Source organism: Phyllobates terribilis, unplaced genomic scaffold (genome assembly GCF_046119375.1).
Source record: "Phyllobates terribilis strain yellow unplaced genomic scaffold, ASM4611937v1 Scaffold_4__5_contigs__length_816908805, whole genome shotgun sequence".
Classification (NCBI taxonomy): domain Eukaryota; kingdom Metazoa; phylum Chordata; class Amphibia; order Anura; family Dendrobatidae; genus Phyllobates; species Phyllobates terribilis.
The window spans coordinates 774478299-774490409 of NW_027362764.1; positions in this window are offsets into that span (position 1 = coordinate 774478299).

Sequence of the window (12111 nt, forward strand, 5' to 3'; positions counted from 1 at the left end):
CCCATAGTATTATCAGTCAGTATAAGAGTATAATATCACAGTGCCCCCATAGTAGTATCAGTCAGTGTAAGAGTATAATATCACAGTGCCCCCATAGTAGTATCAGTCAGTGTAAGAGTATAATATCACAGTGCCCCCATAGTAGTATCAGTCAGTATAAAAGTATAATATCACAGTGCCCCCATAGTAGTATCAGTCAGTGTAAGAGTATAAGATCACAGTGCCCCATAGCAGTGTCAGTCAATATAAGAGTATAATATCACAGTGCCCTCATAGTAGTATCAGTCAGTGTAAGAGTATAATATCACAGTGCCCCCATAGTAGTATCAGTCAGTGTAAGAGTATAATATCACAGTGCCCCATAGTAGTATCAGTCAGTATAAGAGTATAATATCACAGTGCCCCCATAGTAGTATCAGTCAGTGTAAGAGTATAATATCACAGTGCACCATAGTAGTATCAGTCAGTGTAAGAGTATAATATCACAGTGCCACCATAGTAGTATCAGTCAGTGTAAGAGTATAATATCACAGTGCCCCATAGTAGTATCAGTCAGTGTAAGAGTATAATATCACAGTGCCACCATAGTAGTATCAGTCAGTATAAGAGTATAATATCACAGTGCCCCCATAGTAGTATCAGTCAGTGTAAGAGTATAATATCACAGTGCCCCCATAGTAGTATCAGTCAGTGTAAGAGTATAATATCACAGTGCCCCCATAGTAGTATCAGTCAGTATTAGAGTATAATATCACAGTGCCCCCATAGTAGTATCAGTCAGTGTAAGAGTATAATATCACAGTGCCCCCATAGTAGTATCAGTCAGTGTAAGAGTATAAGATCACAGTGCCCCATAATAAGATCAGCCAGTGTATGAGTATAATATCACAGTGCCCCATAGCAGTGTCAGTCAGTATAAGAGTATAATATCACAGTGCCCCCATAGTAGTATCAGTCAGTGTAAGAGTATAAGATCACAGTGCCCCATAGCAGTGTCAGTCAGTATAAGAGTATAATATCACAGTGCCCTCATAGTAGTATCAGTCAGTGTAAGAGTATAATATCACAGTGCCCCCATAGTAGTATCAGTCAGTGTAAGAGTATAATATCACAGTGCCCCCATAGTAGTATCAGTCAGTGTAAAAGTATAATATCACAGTGCCCCCATAGTAGTATCAGTCAGTGTAAGAGTATAATATCACAGTGCCCCCATAGTAGTATCAGTCAGTATAAGAGTATATCACAGTGCCCCCATAGTAGTATCTGTCAGTATAAGAGTATAATATCACAGTGCCCCCATAGTAGTATCAGTCCGTGTAAGAGTATAATATCACAGTGCCCCCATAGTAGTATCAGTCAGTATAAGAGTATAATATCACAGTGCCCCATAGTAGTATCAGTCAGTGTAAGAGTATAATATCACAGTGCCCCCATAGTAGTATCAATCAGTATAAGAGTATAATATCACAGTGCCCCCATAGTAGTATCAGTCAGTGTAAGAGTCTAATATCACAGTGCCCCCATAGTAGTATCAGCCAGTGTAAGAGTATAATATCACAGTGCCCCCATAGTAGTATCAGTCAGTGTAAGAGTATAATATCACAGTGCCCCCATAGTAGTATCAATCAGTATAAGAGTATAATATCACAGTGCCCCCATAGTAGTATCAGTCAGTGTAAGAGTCTAATATCACAGTGCCCCCATAGTAGTATCAGTCAGTGTAAGAGTATAATATCACAGTGCCCCAATAGTAGCATCAGTCAGTGTAAGAGTATAATATCACAGTGCCCCCATAGTAGTATCAGTCAGTATAAGAGTATAATATCACAGTGCCCCCATAGTAGTATCAGTCAGTGTAAGAGTATAATATCACAGTGCCCCCATAGTAGTATCAGTCAGTGTAAGAGTATAATATCACAGTGCCCCCATAATAAGATCAGTCAGTGTAAGAGTATAATATCACAGTGCCCCCATAGTAGTATCAGTCAGTATAAGAGTATAATATCACAGTGCTCCCAAAGTAGTATAAGTCAGTGTAAAAGTATAATATCACAGTGCCCCCATAGTAGTATCAGTCAGTATAAGAGTATAATATCACAGTGCCCCCATAGTAGTATCAGTCAGTGTAAGAGTATAATATCACAGTGCCCCCATAGTAGTATCAGTCAGTATAAGAGTATAATATCACAGTGCCCCCATAGTAGTATCAGTCAGTGTAAGAGTATAATATGACAGTGCCCCCATAGTAGTATCAGTCAGTATAAGAGTATAATATCACAGTGCCCCCAAAGTAGTATCAGTCAGTGTAAGAGTATAATATCACAGTGCCCCCATAATAAGATCAGTCAGTGTAAGAGTATAATATCACAGTGCCCCCATAGTAATATCAGTCAGTATAAGAGTATAATATCACAGTGCCCCCATAGTAGTATCAGTCAGTATAAGAGTATAATATCACAGTGCCCCCATAATAGTATCAGTCAGTGTAAGAGTATAATATCACAGTGCCCCCATAGTAGTATCAGTCAGTATAAGAGTATAATATCACAGTGCCCCCATAGTAGTGTCAGTCAGTGTAAGAGTATAATATCACAGTGCCCCCATAGTATCAGTTAGTATAAAAGTATAATATCACAGTGCCCCCATAGTAGTATCAGTCAGTATAAGAGTATAATATCACAGTGCACCATAGTAGTATCAGTGTAAGAGTATAATATCACAGTGCCCCCATAGTAGTATCAGTCAGTGTAAGAGTATAATATCACAGTGCCCCCATAGTAGTAGTATCAGTCAGTATGAGTATAATATCACAGTGCCCCCATAGTAGTATCAGTCAGTGTAAGAGTATAATATCACAGTGCCCCCATAGTAGTATCAGTCAGTGTAAGAGTATAATATCACAGTGCCCCCATAGTAGTATCAGTCAGTATAAGAGTATAATATCACAGTGCCCCCATAGTAGTGTCAGTCAGTGTAAGAGTATAATATCACAGTGCCCCCATAGTATCAGTTAGTATAAAAGTATAATATCACAGTGCCCCCATAGTAGTATCAGTCAGTATAAGAGTATAATATCACAGTGCACCATAGTAGTATCAGTGTAAGAGTATAATATCACAGTGCCCCCATAGTAGTATCAGTCAGTGTAAGAGTATAATATCACAGTGCCCCCATAGTAGTAGTATCAGTCAGTATGAGTATAATATCACAGTGCCCCCATAGTAGTATCAGTCAGTGTAAGAGTATAATATCACAGTGCCCCCATAGTAGTATCAGTCAGTGTAAGAGTATAATATCACAGTGCCCCCATAGTAGTATCAGTCAGTATAAGAGTATAATATCACAGTTCCCCTGTAGTAGTATCAGTCAGTGTAAGAGTATAATATCACAGTGCCCCCATAGTAGTGTCAGTCAGTGTAAGAGTATAATATCACAGTGCCCCCATAGTATCAGTCAGTATAAAAGTATAATATCACAGTGCCCCCATAGTAGTATCAGTCAGTGTAAGAGTATAATATCACAGTGCCCCATAGTAGTATCAGTCAGTATAAGAGTATAATATCACAGTGCCCCCATAGTAGTATCAGTCAGTGTAAGAGTATAATATCACAGTGCCCCCATAGTAGTATCAGTCAGTGTAAGAGTATAATATCACAGTGCCCCCATAGTAGTATCAGTCAGTGTAAAAGTATAATATCACAGTGCCCCCATAGTAGTATCAGTCAGTGTAAGAGTATAATATCACAGTGCCCCCATAGTAGTATCAGTCAGTATAAGAGTATATCACAGTGCCCCCATAGTAGTATCTGTCAGTATAAGAGTATAATATCACAGTGCCCCCATAGTAGTATCAGTCAGTGTAAGAGTATAATATCACAGTGCCCCCATAGTAGTATCAGTCAGTATAAGAGTATAATATCACAGTGCCCCATAGTAGTATCAGTCAGTGTAAGAGTATAATATCACAGTGCCCCCATAGTAGTATCAATCAGTATAAGAGTATAATATCACAGTGCCCCCATAGTAGTATCAGTCAGTGTAAGAGTCTAATATCACAGTGCCCCCATAGTAGTATCAGCCAGTGTAAGAGTATAATATCACAGTGCCCCCATAGTAGTATCAGTCAGTGTAAGAGTATAATATCACAGTGCCCCCATAGTAGTATCAATCAGTATAAGAGTATAATATCACAGTGCCCCCATAGTATTATCAGTCAGTGTAAGAGTCTAAAATCACAGTGCCCCCATAGTAGTATCAGTCAGTTTAAGAGTATAATATCACAGTGCCCCAATAGTAGCATCAGTCAGTGTAAGAGTATAATATCACAGTGCTCCCATAGTAGTGACAGTCAGTGTAAGAGTATAATATCACAGTGCCCCCATAGTAGTATCAGTCAGTATAAGAGTATAATATCACAGTGCCCCCATAGTAGTATCAGTCAGTGTAAGAGTATATCACAGTGCCCCCATAGTAGTATCAGTCAGTGTAAGAGTATAATATCACAGTGCCCCCATAATAAGATCAGTCAGTGTAAGAGTATAATATCACAGTGCCCCCATAGTAGTATCAGTCAGTATAAGAGTATAATATCACAGTGCTCCCATAGTAGTATAAGTCAGTGTAAGAGTATAATATCACAGTGCCCCCATAGTAGTATCAGTCAGTATAAGAGTATAATATCACAGTGCCCCCATAGTAGTATCAGTCAGTGTAAGAGTATAATATCACAGTGCCCCCATAGTAGTATCAGTCAGTATAAGAGTATAATATCACAGTGCCCCCATAGTAGTATCAGTCAGTGTAAGAGTATAATATCACAGTGCCCCCATAGTAGTATCAGTCAGTATAAGAGTATAATATCACAGTGCCCCCATAGTAGTATCAGTCAGTGTAAGAGTATAATATCACAGTGCCCCCATAATAAGATCAGTCAGTGTAAGAGTATAATATCACAGTGCCCCCATAGTAATATCAGACAGTATAAGAGTATAATATCACAGTGCTCCCATAGTAGTATCAGTCAGTATAAGAGTATAATATCACAGTGCCCCCATAGTAGTATCAGTCAGTGTAAGAGTATAATATCACAGTGCCCCCATAGTAGTATCAGTCAGTATAAGAGTATAATATCACAGTGCCCCCATAGTAGTGTCAGTCAGTGTAAGAGTATAATATCACAGTGCCCCCATAGTATCAGTTAGTATAAAAGTATAATATCACAGTGCCCCCATAGTAGTATCAGTCAGTATAAGAGTATAATATCACAGTGCACCATAGTAGTATCAGTGTAAGAGTATAATATCACAGTGCCCCCATAGTAGTATCAGTCAGTGTAAGAGTATAATATCACAGTGCCCCCATAGTAGTAGTATCAGTCAGTATGAGTATAATATCACAGTGCCCCCATAGTAGTATCAGTCAGTGTAAGAGTATAATATCACAGTGCCCCCATAGTAGTATCAGTCAGTGTAAGAGTATAATATCACAGTGCCCCCATAGTAGTATCAGTCAGTATAAGAGTATAATATCACAGTGCCCCCATAGTAGTGTCAGTCAGTGTAAGAGTATAATATCACAGTGCCCCCATAGTATCAGTTAGTATAAAAGTATAATATCACAGTGCCCCCATAGTAGTATCAGTCAGTATAAGAGTATAATATCACAGTGCACCATAGTAGTATCAGTGTAAGAGTATAATATCACAGTGCCCCCATAGTAGTATCAGTCAGTGTAAGAGTATAATATCACAGTGCCCCCATAGTAGTATCAGTCAGTGTAAGAGTATAATATCACAGTGCCCTCATAGTAGTAGTATCAGTCAGTATGAGTATAATATCACAGTGCCCCCATAGTAGTATCAGTCAGTGTAAGAGTATAATATCACAGTGCCCCCATAGTAGTATCAGTCAGTGTAAGAGTATAATATCACAGTGCCCCCATAGTAGTATCAGTCAGTATAAGAGTATAATATCACAGTGCCCCCATAGTAGTATCAGTCAGTGTAAGAGTATAATATCACAGTGCCCCCATAGTAGTAGTATCAGTCAGTATGAGTATAATATCACAGTGCCCCCATAGTAGTATCAGTCAGTGTAAGAGTATAATATCACAGTGCCCCCATAGTAGTATCAGTCAGTGTAAGAGTATAATATCACAGTGCCCCCATAGTAGTATCAGTCAGTATAAGAGCATAATATCACAGTTCCCCTGTAGTAGTATCAGTCAGTGTAAGAGTATAATATCACAGTGCCCCCATAGTAGTGTCAGTCAGTGTAAGAGTATAATATCACAGTGCCCCCATAGTATCAGTCAGTATAAAAGTATAATATCACAGTGCCCCCATAGTATTATCAGTCAGTATAAGAGTATAATATCACAGTGCCCCCATAGTAGTGTCAGTCAGTGTAAGAGTATAATATCACAGTGCCCCCATAGTATCAGTCAGTATAAAAGTATAATATCACAGTGCCCCCATAGTAGTATCAGTTAGTATAAGAGTATAATATCATAGTGCCCCCATAGTAGTATCAGTCAGTATAAGAGTATAATATCACAGTGCACCATAGTAGTATCAGTGTAAGAGTATAATATCACAGTGCCCCCATAGTAGTATCAGTCAGTGTAAGAGTATAATATCACAGTGCCCCCATAGTGGTATCAGTCAGTGTAAGAGTATAATATCACAGTGCCCCCATAGTAGTAGTATCAGTCAGTGTAAGAGTATAATATCACAGTGCCCCCATAGTAGTAGTATCAGTCAGTATGAGTATAATATCACAGTGCTCCCATAGTAGTATCAGTCAGTGTAAGAGTATAATATCACAGTGCCCCCATAGTAGTATCAGTCAGTGTAAGAGTATAATATCACAGTGCCCCCATAGTAGTATCAGTCAGTGTAAGAGTATAATATCACAGTGCCCCCATAGTAGTATCAGTCAGTATAAGAGTATAATATCACAGTTCCCCCATAGTAGTATCAGTCAGTGTAAGAGTATAATATCACAGTGCCCCCATAGTAGTATCAGTCAGTATAAGAGTATAATATCACAGTTCCCCTGTAGTAGTATCAGTCAGTGTAAGAGTATAATATCACAGTGCTCCCATAGTAGTATCAGTCAGTGTAAGAGTATAATATCACAATGCCCCCATAGTAGTGTCAGTCAGTATAAAAGTATAATATCACAGTGCCCCCATAGTAGTATCAGTCAGTATAAGAGTATAATATCACAGTGCCCCCATAGTAGTATCTGTCAGTATAAGAGTATAATATCACAGTGCCCCCGTAGTAGTATCAGTCAGTGTAAGAGTATAATATCACAGTGCCCCATAGTAGTATCAGTCAGTATAAGAGTATAATATCACAGTGCCCCCATAGTAGTGTCAGTCAGTATAAGCGTATAATATCACAGTGCCCCCATAGTAGTATTAGTCAGTATAAGAGTATAAAATCACAGTGCCCCCATAGTAGTATCAGTCAGTATAAGAGTATAATATCACAGTGCCCCATAGTAGTATCAGTCAGTGTAAGAGTATAATATCACAGTGCCCCCATAGTAGTATCAGTCAGTATAAGAGTATAATATCACAGTTCCCCCATAGTAGTATCGGTCAGTGTAAGAGTCTAATATCACAGTGCCACCATAGTAGTATCAGTCAGCGTAAGAGTATAATATCACAGTGCCCCCATAGTAGTGACAGTCAGTGTAAGAGTATAGTATCACAGTGCCCCCATAGTAAGATCAGTCAGTGTAAGAGTATAATATCACAGTGCCCCCATAGTAGTATCAGTCAGTATAAGAGTATAATATCACAGTGCCCCCATAGTAGTATCAGTCAGTGTAAGAGTATAATATCACAGTGCCCCCATAGTAGTATCAGTCAGTATAAGAGTATAATATCACAGTGCCCCCATAGTAGTATCAGTCAGTGTAAGAGTATAATATCACAGTGCCCCCATAATAAGATCAGTCAGTGTAAGAGTATAATATCACAGTGCCCCGATAGTATTATCAGTCAGTATAAGAGTATAATATCACAGTGCCCCCATAGTAGTATCAGTCAGTATAAGAGTATAATATCACAGTGCCCCCATAGTAATATCAGTCAGTATAAGAGTATAATATCACAGTGCCCCCATAGTAGTATCAGTCAGTGTAAGAGTATAATATCACAGTGCCCCCATAATAAGATCAGTCAGTGTAAGAGTATAATATCACAGTGCCCCCATAGTAGTATCAGTCAGTATAAGAGTATAATATCACAGTGCCCCCATAGTAGTATCAGTCAGTATAAGAGTATAATATCACAGTGCCCCCATAATAAGATCAGTCAGTGTAAGAGTATAATATCACAGTGCCCCCATAGTATTATCAGTCAGTATAAGAGTATAATATCACAGTGCCCCCATAGTAGTATCAGTCAGTGTAAGAGTATAATATCACAGTGCCCCCATAGTAGTATCAGTCAGTATAAGAGTATAATATCACAGTGCTCCCATAGTAGTATCAGTCAGTATAAGAGTATAATATCACAGTGCCCCCATAATAAGATCAGTCAGTGTAAGAGTATAATATCACAGTGCCCCATAGTAGTATCAGTCAGTATAAGAGTATAATATCACAGTGCCCCCATAGTAGTATCAGTCAGTGTAAGAGTATAATATCACAGTGCCCCCATAATAAGATCAGTCAGTGTAAGAGTATAATATCACAGTGCCCCCATAGTATTATCAGTCAGTATAAGAGTATAATATCACAGTGCCCCCATAGTAGTATCAGTCAGTGTAAGAGTATAATATCACAGTGCCCCCATAGTAGTATCAGTCAGTATAAGAGTATAATATCACAGTGCCCCCATAGTAGTATCAGTCAGTGTAAGAGTATAATATCACAGTGCCCCCATAGTAGTATCAGTCAGTGTAAGAGTATAATATCACAGTGCCCCCATAGTAGTAGTATCAGTCAGTATGAGTATAATATCACAGTGCCCCCATAGTAGTATCAGTCAGTGTAAGAGTATAATATCACAGTGCCCCCATAGTAGTATCAGTCAGTGTAAGAGTATAATATCACAGTGCCCCCATAGTAGTATCAGTCAGTATAAGAGTATAATATCACAGTTCCCCTGTAGTAGTATCAGTCAGTGTAAGAGTATAATATCACAGTGCCCCCATAGTAGTGTCAGTCAGTGTAAGAGTATAATATCACAGTGCCCCCATAGTATCAGTCAGTATAAAAGTATAATATCACAGTGCCCCCATAGTATTATCAGTCAGTATAAGAGTATAATATCACAGTGCCCCCATAGTAGTATCAGTCAGTATAAGAGTATAATATCACAGTGCCCCCATAGTAGTGTCAGTCAGTGTAAGAGTATAATATCACAGTGCCCCCATAGTATCAGTCAGTATAAAAGTATAATATCACAGTGCCCCCATAGTAGTACCAGTTAGTATAAGAGTATAATATCATAGTGCCCCCATAGTAGTATCAGTCAGTATAAGAGTATAATATCACAGTGCACCATAGTAGTATCAGTGTAAGAGTATAATATCACAGTGCCCCCATAGTAGTATCAGTCAGTGTAAGAGTATAATATCACAGTGCCCCCATAGTAGTATCAGTCAGTGTAAGAGTATAATATCACAGTGCCCCCATAGTAGTAGTGTCAGTCAGTGTAAGAGTATAATATCACAGTGCCCCCATAGTAGTAGTATCAGTCAGTGTAAGAGTATAATATCACAGTGCCCCCATAGTAGTAGTATCAGTCAGTGTAAGAGTATAATATCACAGTGCTCCCATAGTAGTATCAGTCAGTGTAAGAGTATAATATCACAGTGCCCCCATAGTAGTATCAGTCAGTGTAAGAGTATAATATCACAGTGCCCCATAGTAGTATCAGTCAGTATAAGAGTATAATATCACAGTTCCCCCATAGTAGTATCAGTCAGTGTAAGAGTATAATATCACAGTGCCCCCATAGTAGTATCAGTCAGTGTAAGAGTATAATATCACAGTGCCCCCATAGTAGTAGTATCAGTCAGTGTAAGAGTATAATATCACAGTGCCCCCATAGTAGTAGTATCAGTCAGTATGAGTATAATATCACAGTGCTCCCATAGTAGTATCAGTCAGTGTAAGAGTATAATATCACAGTGCCCCCATAGTAGTATCAGTCAGTGTAAGAGTATAATATCACAGTGCCCCCATAGTAGTATCAGTCAGTATAAGAGTATAATATCACAGTTCCCCCATAGTAGTATCAGTCAGTGTAAGAGTATAATATCACAGTGCCCCCATAGTAGTATCAGTCAGTATAAGAGTATAATATCACAGTTCCCCTGTAGTAGTATCAGTCAGTGTAAGAGTATAATATCACAGTGCTCCCATAGTAGTATCAGTCAGTGTAAGAGTATAATATCACAATGCCCCCATAGTAGTGTCAGTCAGTATAAAAGTATAATATCACAGTGCCCCCATAGTAGTATCTGTCAGTATAAGAGTATAATATCACAGTGCCCCCGTAGTAGTATCAGTCAGTGTAAAAGTATAATATCACAGTGCCCCATAGTAGTATCAGTCAGTATAACAGTATAATATCACAGTGCCCCCATAGTAGTGTCAGTCAGTATAAGCGTATAATATCACAGTGCCCCCATAGTAGTATTAGTCAGTATAAGAGTATAAAATCACAGTGCTCCCATAGTAGTATCAGTCAGTATAAGAGTATAATATCACAGTGCCCCATAGTAGTATCAGTCAGTGTAAGAGTATAATATCACAGTGCCCCCATAGTAGTATCAGTCAGTATAAGAGTATAATATCACAGTTCCCCCATAGTAGTATCAGTCAGTGTAAGAGTCTAATATCACAGTGCCCCCATAGTAGTATCAGTCAGCGTAAGAGTATAATATCACAGTGCCCCAATAGTAGCATCAGTCAGTGTAAGAGTATAATATCACAGTGCCCCCATAGTAGTGACAGTCAGTGTAAGAGTATAGTATCACAGTGCCCCCATAGTAAGATCAGTCAGTGTAAGAGTATAATATCACAGTGCCCCCATAGTAGTATCAGTCAGTATAAGAGTATAATATCACAGTGCCCCCATAGTAGTATCAGTCAGTGTAAGAGTATAATATCACAGTGCCCCCATAGTAGTATCAGTCAGTATAAGAGTATAATATCACAGTGCCCCCATAGTAGTATCAGTCAGTGTAAGAGTATAATATCACAGTGCCCCCATAATAAGATCAGTCAGTGTAAGAGTATAATATCACAGTGCCCCCATAGTATTATCAGTCAGTATAAGAGTATAATATCACAGTGCCCCCATAGTAGTATCAGTCAGTATAAGAGTATAATATCACAGTGCCCCCATAGTAGTATCAGTCAGTGTAAGAGTATAATATCACAGTGCCCCCATAGTAGTATCAGTCAGTATAAGAGTATAATATCACAGTGCCCCCATAGTAGTATCAGTCAGTGTAAGAGTATAATATCACAGTGCCCCCATAATAAGATCAGTCAGTGTAAGAGTATAATATCACAGTGCCCCCATAGTAGTATCAGTCAGTATAAGAGTATAATATCACAGTGCCCCCATAGTAGTATCAGTCAGTATAAGAGTATAATATCACAGTGCCCCCATAATAAGATCAGTCAGTGTAAGAGTATAATATCACAGTGCCCCCATAGTATTATCAGTCAGTATAAGAGTATAATATCACAGTGCCCCCATAGTAGTATCAGTCAGTGTAAGAGTATAATATCACAGTGCCCCCATAGTAGTATCAGTCAGTATAAGGGTATAATATCACAGTGCTCCCATAGTAGTATCAGTCAGTGTAAGAGTATAATATCACAGTGCCCCCATAATAAGATCAGTCAGTGTAAGAGTATAATATCACAGTGCCCCCATAGTAGTATCAGTCAGTATAAGAGTATAATATCACAGTGCCCCCATAGTAGTATCAGTCAGTGTAAGAGTATAATATCACAGTGCCCCCATAATAAGATCAGTCAGTGTAAGAGTATAATATCACAGTGCCCCCATAGTATTATCAGTCAGTATAAGAGTATAATATCACAGTGCCCCCATAGTAGTATCAGTCAG